Below are 24,707 nucleotides of genomic sequence, written 5' to 3'. Positions count from 1 at the left end.
ACTGAAGTATACCTTTGTCACGACCCCGGTTCGCCCTCCGTGAACCCTCGTGACGGCACCTAGTCTTCTGCGACTAGGTAAGCCTAAATTGTGGAAGATAAACCAAGTGAGGAATATAAACAATTTAAAATAGAATGAAGAATGACAAAACAGTGTTTAAAAGTGCTACTCAGCATACACAATAGTTAACTCTCAAACCAATACATACTTTCAAGACCCGAAAACCCATGAATCATAAGCTAAGGATCACTACACAGTCCAACTCCAAAATATCTAACAAGAGAAAGAAATACAGAAGGGCAAAGGTTTAAAAGCTAGAATAGAAAGGGACTCCTTGGTCTGCGGACGCGGTAGATATACCTCGAAGTCATTGGAGCAGTCACCTCGCCTCAACGGTGATAGGACTGAATTGCAGTACCTGGATTTGCACATGAAAACATGCGTAGAAGGGGCATGAGAACACCACAGTGGTACTCAGTAAGTGCCAAGTTTAACCTCGGTCGGGTAGTGACGACGAAGGTTAGGGCCCTACTGAGGTTAAATAAAGTATAAAGTTTGACAGTGTAGAACAGAATAGTATAAATGAATACAGCAGCAAAAGTAACATAGGATAATATAAGGGCAACAATAACTATTATAGAGACAAGGAAAAACATGGAAAGAAATGCGACTTAGCACCAAAATAGTAACCGGGGAATCTCCCAGGATACCGTCCTGTAGTCCCATTTGTATATATCCAATGGATCTCCCAGATCCCATCCCGCAGTCCAGCTCAAAATGCGTGGGGATCTACCAGAATCCCGTTCCGTAGCCCTAAATGTAAATACCCAGTACTGGGGGAATCTACCGGGTGCATTCCCGTAGTTCCTTATAACTGTGCAGGGTGATCTACCGGAATCCCACATCCGTAGTCCCAAAATAAACAGACAAGGAAGAGCTACCGGAATCCCACATCCGTAGTCACAAAATAAATACACAGCAGCAACAGGAAAATATACAAAAATGGAAAATTTTTATATTAAGATAAGTGATTCTAGCGTAGTATGCTGCACAGAATTCAAGTAAGGCAGTTTGAGCAAGTAAGCAATTAAGTCAATTAAACATGTTTTCCTAAGCTAAAAACATGCTTAATAGTACAAGTAATAAGAACAGGAAAGGAAACATACTAGTAGTTACTTAAAGAAAACCGGATTTCCAACAATTATCACAAGTACGCACTCATCACCTCACGTACAAGGCATTCCAATTACGAAATATACCAAATCCTAAGGGGAAGGTCTCCCCCACAAGGTTAGACAAGCCACTTACCTCGAACCGACACAAAATCAATCCAAAACCACGCTCTTTCCACGAGTACTCGACTCTAAATGGTCCAAATCTATTCAATTCAATTTCATAACGTAAATAACGCTTCAAGTAACTGATTCTATAAAGGAATTCTAAACTAATACGAGAACTTAGGTAAAATAACCAAAACGCCCCTCGGGCCCACGTCTCGGCATTGGGTAAAATTTATATTTTTAGAATCCTCACACTCTCCCGAGTTCATGCATGCCAAAATTATCCAAACTAAGGTCAAATTCCCAATCAAAAGTCGAAATCTAGGTCTAAGAACTTTCTTCCAACTTTTCCTCAATTTTCATCTCCAATCCGAAATTAAATGATGAATTCATGTTTGGATTAATGGGTTACAAGAAAAAAGGAGTTAAGAATCGTTACCCAATCGATATCTCTGAAAATCCCTCAAAATCTCGCTCAAATCCGAGCTCCCAAGCTTAAGTTTTGATAAAAATGGCTAAACCTTTGATTTTGAAATTTTATATTCTGCCCAGGTATTTCCTTCTTCGCGAATGCGAGGCTACGATCGCGAACGCTTTGCACTAAAGTTTCACTGTCCGGTCTCCCTCTTCGCGAACGCGATGATCATTTATCTCCTCCTACGTGAACGTGAGACTGCCTTCGTGAACGCGTAGGCACAAAGTTCCATAGCCTTGCGAACACATAAACTCCTTCGCGAATGTGAAGCGTTAATTCCTCACCAGCCCTAGCTCCTCTTCGCGAACGAGAAACCCCACTCACGAACGCGAAGAAGGAAACCAGGACTGACTGCTGCAACATTTTTCTGCAATTCTCTAAGTCCAAAAATGACATGTTGAGCATCCGAAACACACCCGAGGCCCCCGGGACCTCAACCAAACCTGCCAACCAATCTTAAAACATCATTCAAACTTGTTCCAACCTTCGGAATGCTCAAAACAACAACAAAACACCTATTTTTTCATCGTATTCAAGCCTAAGAATTCCAAAAACTCTAAAAATACGCTTTCAATCAAAAAGTCTATCAAACCTCATCCGAATGACCTGAAATCTTGCACACACGTTACATTAAACACCACATAGCTACTCCAACTTCCGAAATTCCATTCTGACCCTCGGATCAAAATCTCACTATCGAACCGGAAACTTCTAAAATTCAACTTTCAGCATTTCAAGCCTAAACTAGCTTCAAACCTCGAAAACACAATCCAAACACGCTCCTAAACCCGAAATCACCCAACGGAGCTAACGGAACCATCGGATTTCCATTCCGAGGTCGTCTTCACACTATTCCGACTACGGTCAACTTTGCCACACTTAAGCTCTCATTTAGGGACTAAATGTCCCAAAACTCTCCGAAACTCAAAACCAAACATTCCGGCAAATCAAAATAGCATAAATAAACTTGGGAAAAGCAGTTAATAGGGGATGTGGGTGTTAATTCTTAAGTTGACCAGCCGAGTCGTCACATCCTCTTACACTTAAACATTCGTTCATCCTCGAACGAGCATAAAGACATACCTGAAGTGGTGAAAAGATGAGGGTAACGGCTACGCATATCCTGATCGGTCTCCCAGGTCACCTCCTCGACCGGCTGGCCCCACTACTAAACCTTTACTGATGCAATGTTCTTTGACCTCAGCTTTCTAACCTGCCTGTCCAATATTGCCACTGGCTCCTTAACATAGGATAGATCCTTGTCCAACTGGAATGAACTGAAATCCAACACGTGTGACGGGTCACCGTGATACCTCCGCAGCATCGAAACATGGAATACCGGATGAACTTCGGCCAAGCCTGGAGGTAAGGCAAGCTCATAAGCAACCTCCCCAACACGCCTCAATATCTTAAAAGGGCCAATAAATCTCGGACTCAACTTTCCTTTCTTCCCTAATCTCATAATGCCCTTCATATGCAAAACCCGAAGTAGAACCCGCTCTCCAACCATATAGGAAACATCACGAACCTTCCGGTCCGCGTAACTTTTCTATCTGGACTGGGCTGTACGGAGTATATCCTGAATCACCTTAACTTTCTCCAAAGCATCCTGAACCATGTCTGTGCCCAACAATCTAGCCTCAGCTGGCTCAAACTAACCCATTGGGGATCTACCCTGTTTCCTATATAAACCCTCATACGGTGCCATCTGAATGCTAGACTGATAGCTGTTGTTGTAAGAAAACTCTGCCAATGGCAAAAACTAATCCCAAGACCCTCCAAACTCAATCACACACGCACGGAGCATATCCTTAAGAATATGAATAGTGCGCTTGGACTGTCCGTCCATCTAAGGGTGAAATGTTGTACTCAACTCCACCCGAGTACCCAACTCATGCTGAACGGCTCTCCAGAACCGTGATGTGAACTAAGTACCTCTATCTGAAATGATGGAAACCGAAATACCATGCAGTAGAACAATCTCCGAGATATAGATCTCCGCTAACCGCTTAGAGGAATAAGTAGTACACACAAGAATAAAGTGAGCGGACTTGGTCAGCCGATCCAAAATTACCCAAATAGCATCGAACTTCCTAAAAGTCCGTGGGAGCCCAACTACAAAGTCCATGGTGATCTGCTCCCACTTCCACTCCGAAATCTCTATCTGCTAAAGCAACCCACCCAGTCTTTAGTGCTCATACTTCACTTGCTAACAGTTGAGGCACGGAGCTACAAATCCAACTATATCCTTCTTCATCTGCTTCCACCAGTAGTGTTGTCTCAAATCCTGGTACATCTTCGCGGCACCCGTATGGATGGAATACCACAAACTAGGGGCCTCTTCTAGAATCAACTCTCGAAGCCCATCAACATTGGGTACACAAACCCGACTCTGCATCCTTAATACCCCATCATCACCAATAGTTATATCTCTGGCATCACCGTGCTGAACCTTGTCCTTGAGGACAAGCAAATGAAGGTCATCCTACTGTTTCTCCCTAATACGATCAAATAAGAAAGACCGAGAAACCACACAAGCTAGACCCGACTGGGCTCCGAAAGATCCAATCTCAAAATTGGTTGGCTAAGGCCTGAATATCCATCGCCATAGGCCTCTCCAATGCTGGTAAATAAGCCAAGCTCCCCAAACTCTCTGCCCGGCGACTCAAAGCATCGGCCACCATATTGGCCTTGCCCGGGTGATACAAAATAGTGATGTCATAGTCTTTCAGCAACTCTAACCACCTCCTCTAGCGCAAATTTAGATCCTTTTGCTTGAATAGGTGCTACAAGCTTCGTTGGTCAGTATAAATCTCACAGGGAACCCTGTATAAATAATGGCACCAAATCTTCAGGGCATGAACAATGGCATCTAACTCAAGGTCGTGAACATGGTAGTTCTTCTCATGTATCTTCAACTATCTGGATGCGTAGGCAATCACCCTATCGTCCTGCATCAACACCGCTCTGAGACCAAACTGCGAGGCATCACAATAGACCGTATAAGACCCCGAGCCTGTAGGCAATATCAAAACTGGGTTGTAGTCAAAGCTTTCTTGAGCTTTTGAAAGCTCGTCACACACTCCTTCGTCTACTGGAACGGAGCACCCTTCTAGGTCAACCTAGTCATAGGGGCTGCAATCAATGAAAACCCCTCCACAAAACAATAGTAGTAACCCGCCAAGCCAAGGAAACTGCAGATCTCGGTAGCTGAGAATGGTTTGGGCCAACTCTGCACAACTTCTATCTTCTTCAGATCCACCTAAATACCCTCACTCGATACCATGTAGCCTCTGAATGCCATTGAATCCAACCAAAACTCACATTTCGAGAACTTAGCATATAACTTCTTCTCTCTCAGAGTCTGAAGCACAGTCCTCAGGTGCTGCTCATGATCTTCCCGATTTCGGGAGTACACCAGAATATAATCAATAAAGAAAATAACGAACGAGTCAAAATACGGCCAGAACACACCGTGCATCAAATGCATAAAGGTTGTTGGGGCATTGGTCAGCCCAAATGACATAACAAGGAACTCGTAATGACCATACCGAGTCCTGAAAGTAGTCTTCGGGATATCTGGCTCCCGAATCTTTAACTGATGGTAACCTGAGCGCAAATCAATCTTAGAAAACACCCGTGCGCCCTGAAGTTGGTCAAACAGATCATCAATACGAGGCAAAGGATAACAGTTATTCACTGTAGCCTTGTTCAACTAGTGATAATCAATACACATACGCATAGAACCATTCTTTTTCTTCATAAACAAGACAGGAGCACCCCAAGGTGATATACTGGGCTGAATAAATCCCTTAGCAAGCAATTCTTATAACTGATCCTTCAACTCCTTCAACTCAGGAGGAGCCATACGATATAGAGGAATAGAAATGGGCTGAGTGCTCGGCAACATATCAATGCCAAAATCAATATCTCTATCAGGCGGCATGCCTGGAAGATTAGCTGGAAAGACATCGTGAAAATCCCGTACTACTGGGATTGAATCAACTAAATGGGTATCAATACTGACATCTCTCACATAAGCTAAATACGCGTCACACCCCTTCTCAACCATACACTGAGCTTTAAGAAAAGAAATAACTCTACTAGGAGTGTGATCTAAAGTAACCCTCTACTCAACACGTGGCACACCTAGCATAGCCAGTGTCACGGTTTTGGCGTGACAATCAAGAATAGCATAATGGGGGCAACAACCAGTCCATGCCTAAGATAATATCAAAATCAATCATGATGAGCAATAATAAATTGGCTCTGGTCTCAAAACCACTGAGAGCAACCAAACACGGCCGATAAAAGCGGTTCACAATAAGAGAATCTCCCACAGGAGTAGAAACATAAATAGGGGAACTCAAAGAATCCCGAGATACACCCAAATGCGGAGCAAAATAAGAAGATACATAAGAATAAGTGGATCCTGGATCGAATAGAACCGATGCATCTCTGTGGCAAACTAGTATAATACATGTGATGACATAATCGGAGGCAACAACCTCGGTACGTGTAGGAACGGCACAGTATCGGGCTTGGCCTCCCTCTCTAGGGCGACCTCTACCTCCCCGACCTCCACCTCTAGCTGGCTGAGCAGGTGGGGTATCAACTAGAGCTATAACCATAGCTTGAGAACTCTGCAGGGCATGCTGTGGCTGAGAAGCCTGTGGAGGTGCAACCCTCCCAAGTCTAGGGGAATCCCTCACCATATGACGGGTGTCACCACACTTAAAACAAGCTCTGGGAGGACGTGGTGGCTGTGACTGGCTCGGTCCAGGTCTGCTGGACTGACCTCTAAAAGCACCCCAATAGGAGGTGCGCTAGATACCGGTGGTGCATAATAAGGCTCCTGAGGTCTAGGAGGAGCTGGAATACCACTGGCTACTGGAAGAGCTGAATGAATAGGGCGACTCATATAACCCCTACCATGACGACCTGCTATTGGGGCATGGGCACCAGAGAAATGGCCCGACTCTCGAGACCTCTTGGCCTCCTTCTCCTCTCTCTCCCTAGTATGCATACCCTCAATCCTCCTAGAAATGCTTGCCACCTGCTGATAAGAAATATCCATCTCCAACTCATGATCCATGATAAACCTGATGTTGGGAATAAGGCCCTCAATAAATAGGCGAACCCTCTCGCAAACAGTAGAAACAAGGGCTGGTGCATGCCTAGCCAAACTGGTGTAACAGACAGCATACTTTGAGACAGTCATAGCACCCTAGTACAAATACTCAAACTCAATACACCATGCATCCCTGAGGCTCTGAGGAACATACTCTCTCAGGAACAGATCTGAAAACTGAGTCCAAGTCAGTGAAGCAGCCTCATCCGGACTGTCTAACTCATAGGCGCGCCACCACTCATAAGTGGCTCCTCGAAGCTGGAAGGTAGTGAAGGAAACCCCGCTCGATCCTGATATACCCATGGTACGGAGAATGCGGTAACTCTCATCTAGAAATCCCAGAGCATCTTCCGATGCTAGACCACTGAATATAGGAGGCTTGTACCTCTTGAACCTTTCATGCCTCAGTTGCTCCTCTGCGGAAGTCGCTGCCCTGTCCTCGGGCTGAACTGGCATTGCAGGCGGTACAAGAATAATCTCAAGGACCTGCTCAACATGCACTCGCTGCTCAGGAGTGCGGGCGACGGGAGTCTGTGCTCCTCCCCCGGCCTGAGATGTAGCTGCAGCAAAGGAAAACAACCTTGCCTGAGCTAGAATGGTATACATGCTCATGACTATGCTAGAGTCTCCTGAAGAGCTAGAGTAGTAGTAGCAGTAGGCGTGTCAGGTGCTTGGACTCTAGCTGGAACTACTGGTGGTACCTCGGCGGTAGCTCGCACAAGTGCCCTGGCTGCACCACGTGCGCGTCCTCGGCATCTACCCCAGCCCCAGCCTCAGACAGGTGCAGTAGGGGGCACGGGTGCCTGACCATCTAGGGTAGCACATGTCCTCACCATCTGTGAGAGAATAGGAAACAGAAGTTTAGAATTGTGATGTCAAAATATTGCAATTCAAGGAAATCAAATAAAGTGGAATTTTCCTAACAATTACATAGCCTCTCGTAGATAAGCACATACGTCTCCGTACTGATCAACGAGACTCTAATAAATCGGCTTGTGATCCATGACTCCTATGAACCTAGAGCTCTGATACCATCTTGTCACGACCTCAGTTCGCCCTCCGTGAACCCTCGTGACCGCACCTAGTCCTCTACAACTAGGTAAGCCTAAATTACGGAAGATAAACCAAGTACGGAATAAAAAACAATTTAAAACAGAATGAATAACGATAAAACAGTGTTTAAAAGTGTCACTCGGCATACACAATAGTTAACTCTCAAACTAATACATACTTCCAAGACCCGGAAACCCATGAATCACAAGCTAAGGATCACTACACAGTCTAACTCCAGAATATCTAACAAGGGAAAGAAATACAGAAGGGCAAATGTTTAAAAGCTAGAATAGAAAGGGACTCTTCGGTCTGCGGACGCGGCAGATATACCTCGAAGTCGCTGGATCAGTCGCCTCGCCTCAAGGGTGATAGGACTCAGTCTCAGTACATGGATCTGCACATGAAAAACATGCATAGAAGGGGCATGAGTACACCACAGCGGTACTCAGTAAGTGCCAAACCTAACCTCGGTCGGGTAGTGACGAGGAAGGTCAGAGCCCTACTGAGGTTAAATAAAGTATAAAGTTTGACAGTGTAGAACAGAACAATATAAATGAATACAACAGTAAAAGTAACATAGGATAATATAAGGGCAACGACAACTATTATAGAGACAAGGCAAAACACGAAAAGAAATGCGACTTAGCACCAAAATACCAACCGGGGAATCTCCCAGGATACCATCCTGTAGTCCCATATGTATATATCCAATGGATCTCCCAGGATCCTATCCCGTAGTCCAACTCATAGTACGCGGGGATCTACCGGAATCCCGTTCCGTAGTTCCAAAGGTAAATACCCAGTACTGGGGGAATCTACCTGGTGAATTCCCGTAGTTCCATATAACTGTGCAGGGGGATCTACCGGAATCTCACATCCGTAGTCCCAAAATAAACAGACAAGGGGGAGCTACCGGAATCCCACATCCGTAGTCCCAAAATAAATACACAGCAGCAACAGAAAAATATACAGAAATGGCAAAATTTCATACTAAGACAACAAGTGATTCTAGCCTAGCATGCTGCACAGAATTCAGGTAAGGCAGTTTGAGCAAGTAAAGTAATTAAGTCAATTAAACATGCTTTCCTAAGCTAACAACAGGCTTAATAGTGTAAGTAATAAGAATAGTAAAGGAAACATACTAGTAATTACTTAAAGAAAATTGGATTTCCAATAATTAGCACAAGTACGCACTCGTCACCTCACGTACAAGGCATTTCAATTACCAAATATACCAAATCCTAAGGGGAAGGACTCCCACACAAGGTTAGACAAGCCACTTACCTTGAACCGACTCAAAATCAATCCGAAACCACGCTCTTTCCACGAGTACTCGACTCTAAATGGTCCAAATCTATTCAATTCAATTTCATAATGTAAATAACAATTCAAGTAACTGATTCTACAAAGAAATTCTAAGCTAATACGTGAACTTAGGTAAAATGACCAAAATGCCCCTCGGGCCCACATCTCAGAATCGTGTAAAATTTATATTTTCAGAATCCTCACACTCTCCCAAATTCATGCATGCCAAAATTATCCAAATCTAAGGTCAAATTCCCAATCAAAAGTCGAATTCTAGGTCTAAGAACTTTCTTCCAACTTTTCCCCAATTTTCATCTTCAATCCGAAATTAAATGATGAATTCATGTTTGGATTAATGGGTTACAAGCAAAAGGGAGTTAAGAATTGTTACCCAATTGATATCTCTGAAAATCCCTCAATATCGCGCTCAAATCCGAGCTCCCAAGCTTAAGTTTTGATAAAAATTGATAAACCCTCGATTTTGAAATTTTATATTCTGCCCAGGTATTTCCTTCTTCGCGAATGTGAGGCTACGATCGTGAACGCGATGCACTAAAGTTTCACTGGCCAGTCTCCCTCTTCACGAACGCAATGCCTGAGCCGCGAACGCGATGATCATTTCTCTTATTCTACGCGAACTCATAGGCACAAAGTTCCACAGCCTCGCGAATGCGTAAGCTCCTTCGCGAACGCGAAGTGTTAATTCCTCACCAGCCCCAGCTCCTATTTACGAACACGAGACCCCACTCGCGAACTCGAAGAAGGAAACCAGAACTGACTGCTGCAACATTTTTCTGCAATTCTCTAAGTCCAAAAATGACCCGTTGAGCATCCGAAAAAAACCCGAGGCCTCCGGGACCTCAACCAGACCTGCCAACCAATCCTAAAACATCATTCAAACTTGTTCCAACCTTCGGAATGCTCAAAACAATATCAAAACACCTATTTTTTCATCGGATTCAAGCCTAAAAATTCTAAAAACTCTAAAAATATGCTTTTGATCAAAAAGTCTATCAAACCTCGTCCGAATGAACTGAAATTTTCCACACACGTCACATTAAACACTACAGAGCTACTCCAACTTCCGGAATTCCATTCCGACCCTCGGATCAAAATCTCACTATCGAACCGGAAACTTAAAAAATTCAACTTTCGGCATTTCAAGCCTAAATTAGCTTCGGACCTCCAAAACACAATCCGAACACGCTCCTAAATCTAAAATCACCCAACGGAGGTAACGGAACCATCGAATTTCCATTCTAAGACTGTCTTCACACTGTTTCGACTACGGTCAACTTTCCCACACTTAAGCTCTCATTTAGGGACTAAGTGTCCCAAAACTCTCCGAACTCAAAATCTAACATTCCGACAAATAAAAATAGCAGAAATAAACTTGGGGAAAATAATTAATAGGGGATAGGGGCGTTAATTCTTAAGACGACCGGCCGGATCGTCACAACCTTGTAGATGAACTCAACTATAATCTCTTGAGTATAAGTCTGCTATGTGATTTAGGGTACGGAGTCAAATTTAAAAAAAAAAACAGGATGTGCCATTGAAGATGAGTCAAGTAAAATAATACTTGCAGGAAAGGTATGAAAATGTTTACATTCTTGATGGCATTAAAAATTTAGATAGTCACATCTACTTAGCATCTATATATGATGATCCATGGTTGTGGCATAAGAAACTTGGTCATGCAAGCATACATCTAATTGAGAAACTCTCCAAGCATGATTTAGTTATTGGACTTCTCAAACTCAATTTTTCTAGAAATCATGTATGTGATGCATGTCACATTGGTAAACAAACCAGAAACTCTTTAAAAGGTAAAGACATTGTGTCTACGACCAAGCCCTTACAATTGCTTTATATAGACTTATTTGGACCCACTAGAATTGCTAGCATTGGAGGTAAACGATATGCTTTTGTTATTGTTGATGACAACTTAAGTTTTACATGAGTTATTTCCTATATCATAAAGATGAAGCTTTGAAATTCTTTGAGATTTTCTGTAAAAGAGTTGAAAGAGAAAAAGGATATCTCATCACAACCATCCAAAGTGACCATGGAGGAGAATTTGAAAGCAGAGCCTTTGAAGATTTCTGCAATGATCAAGGATATACCCACAACCTTTAAGCTCCAAGATCACCTCAATAGAATGGAGTGGTTAAGCAGCAAAATCAAACTACAATATATGGCCAGAACAATGATACTAGAACATTCCCTGCCAAATCACTTTTGGGCAGAGGCAGTAAGCACAGCCTGCCACATCCTCAACAAATGTCTTATAAGACCCATTTTGAAGAAAACTCCATATGAATTATGGAAAGGCAAACAACCCAATATAGGCTACTTTTATCCATTTGGCAGTAAGCGTTTCATCCATAATAACAGTAAGGACAACCTTGAAAATTTTGATCCAAGCAGTGACAAAGGTATCTTTCTAGGCTACTCTATCAATAGTAGACCTTTTAAAGTTTACAATAAATGTACTTTATCTGTAGAAGAGTCAGTTCATGCCATATTTGATGAACATAACACTACGACCGAGAAAGGAATTATTGCAGGTGATGAAGATATCAGCCATGAAACATCACAGACAAACAAGTCACAAAAGTCGGCTGATAGCACAGATGCAGTTATAGAGTTGACTAATGAACCTATCAACAATCAACCTGAATCATAGAAGGAGTCAACTACTTCTACGACTGGAATGCATCCAAATGAGTGGAGAAGTGAACCAGAATATCCGCAAACGTTTATCATAGGAGATCCAAGTGAAGGAATGAAAACCAAGGGAGCTCTGAAGAAGAAGGAAAATGTAGCACCCATCTCTCAAATCGAACCAAAGAAAGTTGAGGAAGCCTTAACGAACTCCAGCTGGGTACAAGCAATGCAGGAGAAACTCGATCAATTTGATAAAAATCAAGTCTGGGAATTACTGCCTAAGCCTACAAATGCTTCCATAGTTGGAACCAAATGAGTTTTTAGAAATAAGTTGAATGAGGATGGAAAAGTTGTGTGAAACAAAACCAGATTAGTAGCTTAAGGCTATTCACAGTAGAAAGGAGTCTTCTATGATGAAACTTTTGCTTTGGTAGCTCGACTAGAGTCTATGCAGATTCTTCTTGCATATGCATCAAAGGGTTTAGACTCTTCCAGATGGATGCCAAAAGTGCCTTCTTAAATGGCTTTATTGATTAGGAGGTGTATGTAAAACAACCTCCTGGTTTGAAGACTCACAATTTTCTTACCATGTGTATAAGTTAACTAAAGCTCTGTATGGATTCAAATAAACTTCTCGAGCCTGGTACGAAAGGCTTAGTTCATTTCTACTTGATCATGGTTTTACAAGAGGTAAAGTAGATACTACATTATTTATCAAAAGATCATCATGAGGTAATCTTATTATCCAAGTCTATGTTGATGATATTATTTTTGGAAGTGCTAACCCTCTTTTGTGCAAGGAATTTGCTAATTTCATGCAAAGTAAGTTTGAAATGAGCATGATGGGAGAACATACGTTTTTCCTTGGACTTCAAATTCAACAATCTAAGGAAGGAACATTTGTATGTCAGACCAAATATACAAAAGAATTGATTCAAAAGTTCGGCATGAGCAGTGCTAAAGCTATTGGTACACCAATGAGCCCATCAACAAGTCTTGACAAAGATGAAAAGGGAAATTTAGTAGATAAAACTAAATATCGTGGAATGATTGGCTCTTTACTTTACTTAACTGTCAGTCGAAGAGATATTATGTTCAGTATGTGTAAATATTCCAGGTTTCAGTCAGCTCCTAAGAAATCGCATCTGACTGTAGTAAAGAGAATAATTCGTTATCTCATCAGAATTGTTTCATATGGACTGTGGTACCTACGTTCTAATAATTTTAAACTTGAAGGTTTTTCAGATGCTGATCTTGCAGGTGATAAGGAAGACTGAAAAAGCACCAGTGGAACATGTCAATTACAAGGTCCAATGTTTCAAAGAAAAGGGTTAAAATTCTCAATCTAGTAGAAAACGCAGCCAAAGCCTTCAAGGAAGTACATGACAGGATTAATGGGTGACAGTTTTAGCAAATGCCAGCTTAGAGCATCTGAAGGAGGCGATTTGCAACACTCTCACTTATTTCTTACATCATTAGTTATGGATGTTTCAGATAATATTTTTGTTGTTATGGACTGGATAACCAGTCATTGGATGTTTTTTTTTATTTTTGCTAAACTCTGCATGTTTATAATTACCTATATTTGCCTACATCTGTTTAGCTTACTCTGTACATATGTGTATCCCTCCTTGCTGATGCCAAAAAGGGAGAGAAATGTTAGTTATATAGTGCTAGTCACTTGTTGAGTGGGAGTCGACTGCAGCATTTAGGTTTACAAGCACAACACAAACATCGACACCTTTTGAGAGGGAGTCGACTATTACTTCATGGAAGTCAACTTAAAGGTTGACTACATCAAAGCAAGCACCAATAGTAACAGGGAAGTAAACTGCTTTTATATATTATTTTGTCATCATAAAAAAGGGGAGATTGTTAAATACTCGCTCCGTTCCAATTTATGTGAACCTATTTCCTTTTTGGTCCGTTCCAAAAAGAAGGACCCCTTTCTAAATTTGGAAATAATTTAGCTTTAACTTACAATTCTACCCTTAATAAGAAGCTTTTATAACCACACAAATACTATAGACCCTTTTTGACTTGTTTGGGACCACAAGTTCCAAAGGTCTTCATTTATTCTTAAACTTCGTGCCAAGTCAAAAATATTTACATAAATTGGAACGCGGATAGTATAAGTTTCAATGATAAAAATAATATATCACTACTAGTGCAGGATCACAAGGGATAAAATAAAGGAATCAAGAAGCCCTATCATACAAGTATGGAAGAAGTAAAAGACATAAGGAAACAATCTATCAACGGGAGAAAGTAAGGAAGGAGAATGATGCAAACTCTAGAAGCAAAGAAAAGGAAAAGTATCAATGATCAGAGACAAAAAAGGAAAAAGTAGCGAAGATTTGGAAGGAGAATCAATCAATGATTTGATAGAGTATTGACAGAAGTTATTATAGAAAGGTCCCAAATCAAAGGAAAACGAGATTGTGAAACTCTACACTGGAGATTGTTAAAGCCCGAAATCAAGGGATTCATCGTTGATTAGTCAAGTAATGGAAAGATCTGCGGAAGAAAAGCCTATCAAGGCCACAAGTCAAGGAAGATCAACGGAAACTTCACCTTATTCTTGGAAAGAATCAATTTATGATTCCTTTCAAGGATCAACTCCCTTGGGTTTGTAATCTCTCAAGATTCAAGTCAATCAAGAACCAAGAAGGCCTCATGAAGTATATATACATCTGTTCAAGGCTTGAAGCAGACATACTTTGAACTGACCACTATCACTCTTTTTGTTCTACTTCAAACAAGTATTGTAGTTCTCTTTAGATCTGCTGTGTAATTTATGAGAGAAGAAAAATAGATAAATACTGGTGAGACATTGTATCCAGAAGAGAGAAGTGACATAGTGACCAAGTTGTTGGTGTAAAGCTACACCAACCATCTTGTAATCGAGAAATTTCAAATACTAAAAGAGAGCACCCTTGCAACCCAAGGGGACTGGACGTAAGATTCACATTGAATCTGAGCCAATATAAAAATTCTGTTGTCTTTAATTCTTGCACTTTATTTCTACTTTAATTTATTTTGTTCTTATCTCTAGTCGACTAATTAATAAACTAGTCAACTACTTAGAATACAAAGAAGAAAAATCGACAATTCATCCCCTCTTGTACTTTTAATAATAAGATATCAACGATAATTAATTTCGCAGTCACATCCTTGCAGGAAGATGTACACGTGGTAAAACACGAGCTAACAAACAAAGCCCCTGGTTTATTTGTTGAATGGGTACTGTTCATACTTCATTGAGCAATCAACAAACTTGACTTGACCTCCAATGTGACCATCACAAGTACTTAACAAGAAAAATTTTGCACGAGTCCAAAACTGAAATGACGTATTTTTGTAATTAAAATATGTTTATACAGTTAAAAAAAAGTTATATTTCTACATAAAGCGCAGTATAATACTGCGTTTTATTTCAACGGAAAGTTAGCCGTTAAAGTAAAATGCAGTATTATACTGCGTTTTATTAAAAATTTAATTTTTTTATAGGAAAACGCAGTATAGTATTGCGTTTAAGGAAAACACAGTATTATACTGCATTTCCCTATAATAAAATATAACCCCTCCTTCTTTTTCCCCACGATCTGTCTCCTTAATTCTTGGGCCCCACCCGTCACACAAAAAGTGAAGAGCATAGGTCCCGCATACAACCCATGTTTGGATTCATTCTTTCGGGGTCAAAATTTTGAATTTTCGATATTTCAAAAAACCTAAATCGAGGTATTTCGATTTAGTTTATGTCGAAACTCGTAGAGCATATGCATATTTTTTTTGTTGAATGTGTTTCCATGTTGATTTGTGTTATGTTTGCGATTAAATTTGTATGTTATTTTTTCCGGATTGAATTATTAGCTTTGGGACAAAAAAAGTTAGAACTTGATAAATAATTTTTATTGTTAATGAAATTGTTCACAAATATCTTTTACTATTTTATATGTAATTTTGTGAATGTTATGTCCATGTTTGTTATTTTTATTTAGTTTAGATTATTTATTTGCTTAAAGAATAGTGGCCTTTTAGCGTAGTGAAATATAGAGCTTTTTAGCGTAATAAAATATAAAGCCTTATAGCGTAGTAAAATATAGAGCCTTTTAGCATAGTAAAATATAGAGCCTTTTAGCTTAGAGTCTATGTAGTTTAAGTATGTATTAACTACAAACTCTATCCAATTACACTTTACAAAATTAATTATTTAATTTATAAAATAAACTTACAAAACTAACAAATTAATATATGTTGTCAAATTAACTCAAATATCGAGCCTGGACCCATAGATAATTACACTGTCCAATTAAATAATTAATTATTTAATTTATTAAACTAACAAAATTTTAAACTTATTGAAATTGACACACATAATAATTAAGGATAGCTTGGTGCTACTGGGCCTCAAATATCGAGCCTGGAACCCATAGATAATTACTCTGTCCAATTATAAAATTAATTATTTAATTTATTAAACTAACAAAATTTTAAACTTATTGAAATTGACACACATAATAATTAAGGATAGCTTGGTACTACTGGGCCTCAAATATCGAGCCTGGAACCCATAGATAATTACTCTGTCCAATTATAAAATTATATATTTAATTTATTATAACACACAAAATTCTAAAAATTGTTGAAATTGACACACATAATAATTAAGGATAGCTTGGTGCTAATGGGCCTCAAATATCGAGCTTGGAACCCACATATAATTACTTTGTCCAATTATAAAATTAATTATTTTATTTATAAAACTAACAAATTTCTAAAAATGTTGAAACTGACACACATAATAATTAAGGATAGCTTGGTGCTAATGGGCCTCAAATATCGAGCCTGAAACTCATAGATAATTACTCTATCCAATTATAAAATTAATTATTTTATTTATAAAACTAACAAAATTCTAAAAATGTTGAAATTGACACACATAATAATTAAGGATAGCTTGGTACTAATGAGCCTCAAATATCGAGCCTGGAACCCATAGATAATTACTCTGTCCAATTATAAAATTAATTATTTTATTTATAAAACTAACAAAATTCTAAAAATGTTGAAAAATTGACACATATAATAATTAAGGATAACTTGGTGCTAATGGGCCTCAAATATCGAGCATGAAACCTATATATAATTACTCTGTCCAATTACAAAATTAATTATTTAATTTATTATAAGACGAACACACAATTAGTATTGTTTGAATTATAGTAGACGACATGGACTTGCCACCTGTGCACCCTGGACCAGTCACGGATCAAGTATTAGTGTTACAAGGCGAGCATAGGTCCTCCTATGTATGGGAGGGACATCTATTGGATCAGACTCTCCGTGCTAGGAGATCGGACGACTTGTGGGGCTTTTTGAGGGGGAGAGTTTTCTATGCCCGCGTAGTCCATCGCATGCGTGCTACGAGTTTCCTTAGGACTTTTGAGATTGGGCGGATGCATCTCGACTGGTCACTTATCACGGCGTTAATAGAGTGGTGGCGACCGGAGACGCACACTTTTCACCTGCCCACTGGAGAGGCCACCATCACGCTTCAGGATGTTCAGGTTTTGTATGGGCTGCGTGTAGATGGACTGGCCGTTGCACTACCCCAGTATATGAGAGCTATGACGCGTCCCTAGTATTTGGATTTTTTGGGGTAGTATACTGGTTTCAGATCACAGGGTGAGGTTGCACTTAGAGGAGGCAGTTACATTTCTGTGACAGCTATCAGAGAGCATATGGAGGTATTGCACCTCGATATTACCGGCGAGACATTGGATATCCATATTGACCGGTACACGAGATTGGCGTTGTTTCTTCTTTTTTGGGGTGTCTTGTTCCCGAACACCTCGGGAAATCTTGTGAGTATGTGCTTTCTGCATCATCTGCAACAGCTAGATGATTTACCCTTGCACAACTGGGGTGCTGCTGTTCTAGCATACCTGTACAGGAGTATGTGTCGGGCGAGCATGGGCACCCATGTGGACATATGTGGTTTTCTGCCGCTTCAACAGGTGACAACATTTTCGAATACTTTGTTCATTACTCCGAATTATATATAGTCAAAATGACTCTTAAATTTTACGTCAACCTTTTATCTTAGGTTTGGGTCTGGCAGCGGATCCTGCCGTTGCAGCCACCTCTACCACCACTAGAGCCGAGTGTAGCACCTTTGTTTCTCCCTCTATCTAAGAGGTGAGTTCTTCGGCGTGGGAACTACCGAGGGACTGATGTTTATCATAATCTCCCCTTGTCAGAGATGTGTTAGATATGCTGGTGGTCGGACAGGTAAATATGTACCTAAACTTACTTGTTATAAATTCACTTGTGTTGTGAATACCCACTTTTATGTTATTATTTCATAGTTCATCTGGACGTCATACAACGACGAGTTGCTAGGTCATCTGCTCGATTATTGCTCAGTCGACCGACTGCTTTGGAGCACTTTCGTTCCGATGATGTACTTCGATGTGGTGGAGCATCATGCCACAGAGCGTGTACTTCACCAGTTTCACCGTCCCTAGGGGATACCGGGGGAGCCTGCATGGGTGCCTACAGATTATCAGTGGGATGACCGTACCAGGGTGGATGATGAATTTGTAGGATGGCTAGAGGCACATGTCAATATTTGGGACCATTGAGAGGACTTGATTCTGCCACCACCTTCACAGATCCACGAGGCGACTATTGAGCTGTATATGTCATGGTACTGCCGTCACACCCGACTGATGATCGAGAACCCTATTCATGTACTTGGCGATCGGTATAGACCATACACCAGGAGGCATGAGGCACTGGTATGTTTTTGTGGCTTATTAATATCTTATAATTGTGATATAGCATTATTTAATAAATATTATAAATGTTGCGCAGGCTATCGGGCATCACATGTTCTACCGGTTGGGATAGGAGATGCAACAACATGGCGACAATGCTGCAGTCGTTGAGTATGGACAGCGGGTGGAAAAGCTGGCTCTCCGGACCCTGCAGCGAGCCAGAGATGGCGCGAGGTTGGATCACGAGGCTGAGTATGCGGCGCCAGCAGAGTACCATCGGGGTAGGCCTGTCCCATGAGGTAGGGGTAGGGCACGACCCAGGGCTGCCCCACGAGGCAGGGCTGTCCCACGAGGTAGGAGTGACCTACGGGGTCGCGGGGGAAGGCGAGGAGGTGGTCCCCAGCAAGGGGGCGTTGAGGCACCTGTCGACCCACCTGTTGAGGCACATGATGAGGATCTTGGAGATGATCAGTCGGGTTATTTCCCTCAGCTAGATGAGCCTTCCAGCAGCATGTCGTCGTACAGCCTTCAGCTGTCTCAGCCAGCATCGCAGGTCACCCTGTCAGATACATTGTTGATCATGAGTACATTCAACGGAGATGTAGACCAGTTCTTTTCAGGCCCATCGACCACAACTGAGGATCGGCTGACCCGAGACGTAGATGGCGGGCGCAGGTTGAGTAATGCCTCATCCTCGCCGGTTGATGCAGATCTACCATAGGCGCAGGTATGTTTGTATTACTGTAAAATTTCAATTGGTTTTCTTTTCCTTAATGATTTGCCAAAAAAATTAATTTTTAATTTTATTATTAAGGCTTCGTTGCAGCCCATCACGGAGGCCACTGTATGCGATGATGAGGACACCACGGATGCGTATACTCAGGAGGCCGACGAGACCATGGTGAGAAAATGTTTTTGACTTAACACGTACAATACTAATATACATTTTCACATGCTAAGCTTAGTAATTGTTTTGTAGGTTGCTGACGGCCCGACGGCCCCTTCTACCGGTTCTACTAGCTGTACTGTCGATGTTGTTGTGCATCCTCACATAAAGAGGCGACTTGATGATGTTGATCCTGATAGTATACCCGGGCGACAGGGGATGCGACTCAGGCCAGCGGCAGCACTGAAGCACACAGGTTGCGGGACTCATTGATTTTCTTTTGTTTGTATTTTGTGTAAATACTATATTATGTAAATAATGACAACAATTTTATTTTAACAAAATTTTTATTTTAACTGCATTTGAACAACAATTTTATTTTAACAGTACAACACAAACATAGCAAACCTAACACAACACAAACAGTACGACTAATGAAAATGCTTGACAAGGGAAACATAAAGATACACTACGACGCTCAACACGTACATGCCATTATTTAGTCACGACCGCCTAGTATTCTCTGCTCCAACCACTTGAGTTGGTCTTCTAGCTTTTTTTTTTCTTCTTCCACCTCCTTGAGTTTCGCCTTCAACTCCTCAACTTCTTGCTTGGATTGTCGCTCTCTTTCCCGGTACCTCGTACACAAATTATGAAGAAAATACAACTGGCCTTTGTAGTATTCCTACTGACAGGGTTCATCAATACATACCTCAAAATTGCATGTAGGCTTGTCGGTTTGCCAATAAAACTTGTTCATACACGTCCAATAGCGGCGTCCAGTTTCTTCCCAACAATCGACATCATGCATTTTTTCCGCACTCGCACCTTGGGACATAAAGGGGTTGTTGAGACATTTCTTAAAGAGAAACTTTATTTTTATGGAAATATTTGCTATTGGTTAATGTTAAGCTTAGAAAATAACTAGAATGTGCCCGTTATTTATAGGCAAGATTTCGCATAAAACGTAGTATTATACCACGCTTTACATACACACAAAACGTAGTATTATACCACACTTTACATATTTAATTTTTTCTGAAACGAAACAGCTTTTTCGCAATCATTTTAGCTTTTTTCAGAACGACAAGACAACTCACAAAACGTAATATTATACCACACTTTACATTTTTAATTTTTCTGGAACAAAACAGCTTTTTTACATGGTTTTCAGCTTTTTCAGAACGACAAGACAACTCACAAAACGTAGTATTATACCACACTTTACATATTTAATTTTTCTCGAACAAAACAGCTTTTTCACATGGTTTTCAGCTTTTTCAGAACGACAAGACATCTCACAAGACGTAGTATTATACCATGCTTTACATATTTAATTTTAAGAAGGATAATAAAGGATGTCTTGATTTTATATTTTTTTTTAATTTTTAGATTGGTCTTCTTTACTAACACCAATAAGTTTATTATTTGAACAACCATATCAGCATCCCAATTCAAAAGGTCATGTTAAAAAATAAGATGTAACGAGATTGTGGAACATAATTTTATTTGATAGATATTGTAACATACACAAGTACAGACACGTATTACAAAAAACAATACGAAAACAAAAGACTAGGTGTTTCCTTGATAGTTGGGTACATTCGACGAACTTGCACCAGGAACTGGATTACCACAACCACGCACACCACCTGAAGGACATTTACGATGATCGTGTCCTGTTTGCGATCATATGCCATATTTACGTGCATAAACGGTGTCACCAACATCCATTTGGTTCCGTATACGCATTCTCTTTTGCACTTGCAGCTTGCACAAATAGTCCTTATTACACACCATCTTAAAAGGTTCCAGCGGTCAATAATGCTCAGCACCTAATGGCTGCAACTGCCCACTATACGTGTCTACGTATGCAGCAACACTATATTGCCTAAAATATAGTTGGTTTCCCCTAAACCAACTTGTTGAAAGCACTTCAAGGCATGTGCGCACGATATATGGTAGATGGTCCATTTCCCACATGAACACAACATGCTGGTTTCATTCACCGTCTATAGATTATTCCCCCGGTGTCTGCGGATAGCAGTCTTAACTTCAAAAATACCCCTGTCGTGATCGTACTGTAAAAATGAATGCCAATGTGCTCGCCTCCTGTACCTTTCAAATCTTCTCATCGGTATTGGCATAAATTGAACGCCCTTGTCCATCAATGCCGATGCAGCTCCATGCCTTCAACAAACCTCTCTGCACTTTGTTTGAATGTCATGCGGACCATGGCAGTGACAAACAATCCACATGCAGACTTCAACAAGCCATTGAATGACTCCAACACATTTGTAGTTAGGGCTCCCCATCGTCTGCCGCCATCAGCATGCAATGTCCACATTTGAAACTCATGTCCCATCAGCCAAGTATAGGCTCGTGGATCTAACTACCGGATCGCTTCCATGCGCCTCATGAATTTGCATTGTTGGTGCTCAGTTGCAGCCATCCACATTAAACCATGCAAGGCCTTGTCAGGATTATTCTTTTGGAAATTGGCCTTCAGGTGCCTCATACAGTAACGATGGTATGCATAGGGTTCCTGCCATTCAGGCAAGTGCCGTACAGAACGTAAAATGCCACCATGTTGATCAGATATTAGACAAATACCTGAACGCTGTTTGACAACGTGCTTCTTCAAGTGGTTCAAAAAAAACATCCACATCTCTTAGCTTTCGTTGGCACAAATGGCAAAAGCTAGTGGAAATATTTGTTCGTTAGCATCTACTGCAACTGCAATCAAAAGCTTAATATCATACTTTCCATAGACATGAGTACCGTATATGGAAATTACAGGACAACAATGCACAAAACCATCAATTGCTGGTTTAAATGACCAGAACACATAGTTGAAAATATATTCGGGTCTGTCCAGACTTTGCTCACGCCTCTATTCAACAACAATCCCGGGGTTAAAGTGTTGTAGTGCAGCCATGTACCTGGGCAGAGATGAAAAAAACTTATCTCAGTCGCCATAAATAAGTTCAAAGGCACGTTTGTGACCGAGATATGCCTTTCTTTTGGTTATAGTACAACCATACTCCTGGTGGACAGCTGTAATACACTCTTTAATCTTGAACCTAATGGACACTTCCAAATATGGAATCAAGATAAGAGAAATCAAGTCTACATCCAGATTGTAGTGATTCTCATTAATTGTGTCCATTTCACATCTATGGGTGCTAATAAATTTACCCACTTTCCACAAACCTGATTTCTTCTTGATGGCATGCTACATCCAGTTACAACCCATAAAGTCTCTACGGCATACAACCTTGTATACCTCCGTAGTTGACTCCCTTACCGTCATCTCACGACACTCTCTTACGCTGTAGATTTTTACAGCCCTGATTAGGCGAGCTTTATCAGGGAAATACATGCCCTTTGAAGCACTGCTGGTCTAGACTCATCCCACATCGCTGACCGAAATTCATCATCATCCCTTGTGAGGAAATCCACGTCCGGCATACTTGGAAAATTATCAAGGTAGGGAATATTCCGCTCATGAAAGGGCACGTGAGACTCGTGCACTCTTGGTCTAACAGGAGGTAGAGGAGCATGTTCACTCGTCAACTCAGGTTCGACATCCACTTCCTCCTCATCATCATCCTCATCATGGAAGGGTGTGTCATCTCTAGACTTGGCATTGTTGTCATAATCACTATTATCTTCCCGACTCTGCACATCTGCCAAATCACGAGTCAGTATGTCGCCTATGGGCAACTGTGTGAGGTCAGGAAAATCAAGTTGCTCGTTTTCACTGCACAAAAACAACAAAATAATAAGCTATCCAACTAGATAAATACTTTACATATAGCTATATCACTTTACTTACAAGTCGTACTGTGTTGACGTTCCATGATGGATATTTTCTTGTTGGTGATGACTCCCGGATGGACCACTGTGGTCCAATACGCCAGAACTACGCATATTCCAACTAGGGGCGGGGTCATAACTTGTAAAATTCATATCCCGGTACCCCCTATGAAAAATAAGAGTGTTAATACAAATCCAATTAAAACATAAAATAAACATCGCTAAAGCGTAGAAAAATTGAAGTTTACCAGTCGTCTTGTAGATTATATAAAGTCGAAAAATTATTTTGTGGCTACTCATTCGCTGGTGGTGACAAGTTTAAATCAAGGCAAGCTCTTTCATCAGCAATCTGTCCGGCAAAAATTGCTCCAGAATAACCATCTGATGACTGTGGGTTATCCATACTATCCACACCCTCATTATTGGGAATGTCTTCAACCTTGACGTACATTTCCAACAATTTTATTACAATAAATTCCCTGTATTCATCCGGAATCCGCAAAAAATCTCTAAGAGTTTCATCATCTTCGACGTTAAACTTAGAATAATAAGCAAACCCCTACGAAGTCACTGAATACGGAAATCTACCGAATATTTTAAGGTTCACCGAACGTTTCCTCACACTCATTTTTTTACGTAACAACGATATCAATTTATCGTACTCTATTGTAAACGACAATTTAACATGACACTGTGGAGGTGAGCTATACCTCACAGAGTTATTCTCCATTACAACCTCACCCCCTCCCCCAATATAATGAAACCTTTTTTTTTGGCTTTTCGGACATTATAAAAAAATGCTTGATAAGAAGAGGAGAGAAGTATGAACAGAAGTTTGAAAGAAAGTTTTGAATGGATTTTCATAAAAATCAAACGCCTTTAAATAAGGCAAGTCCGAGCTTGGGGTACAGATTTTTTTTATGTAAAACGCATTATAATACCACGTTTTATGTATTTGAATTATTGTTATGTCAGTTATCCGCAGAACACTTATTGGTGGGTCCAAAAATCAGTGTAAAACGCGGTATAGTATTACGTTTCAGTGTAAAACGTGGTATTATAATACGTTTTACACTAAAAAAAAATATTCTCTGCAGCCCTGCAGAACTCTTATTATTGGTGAGCCCAATTTTATAGGGAAATGCAGTATAATACTATGTTTTTTCTTAAACTCAGTATTATACTGCGTTTCTCTTAAAAAAATATTTTTTAATAAAATACAACATTATACTGCATTTAACTTTAACGGCTAACTTTCCGTTAATGTAAAACGCATTATAATATTACATTTATAAACGTATTTTAT

Source organism: Nicotiana tabacum, chromosome 16 (genome assembly GCF_000715075.1).
Source record: "Nicotiana tabacum cultivar K326 chromosome 16, ASM71507v2, whole genome shotgun sequence".
In the NCBI taxonomy this organism is placed as follows: Eukaryota; Viridiplantae; Streptophyta; class Magnoliopsida; order Solanales; family Solanaceae; genus Nicotiana; species Nicotiana tabacum.
This window is presented reverse-complemented; position numbering follows the sequence as displayed.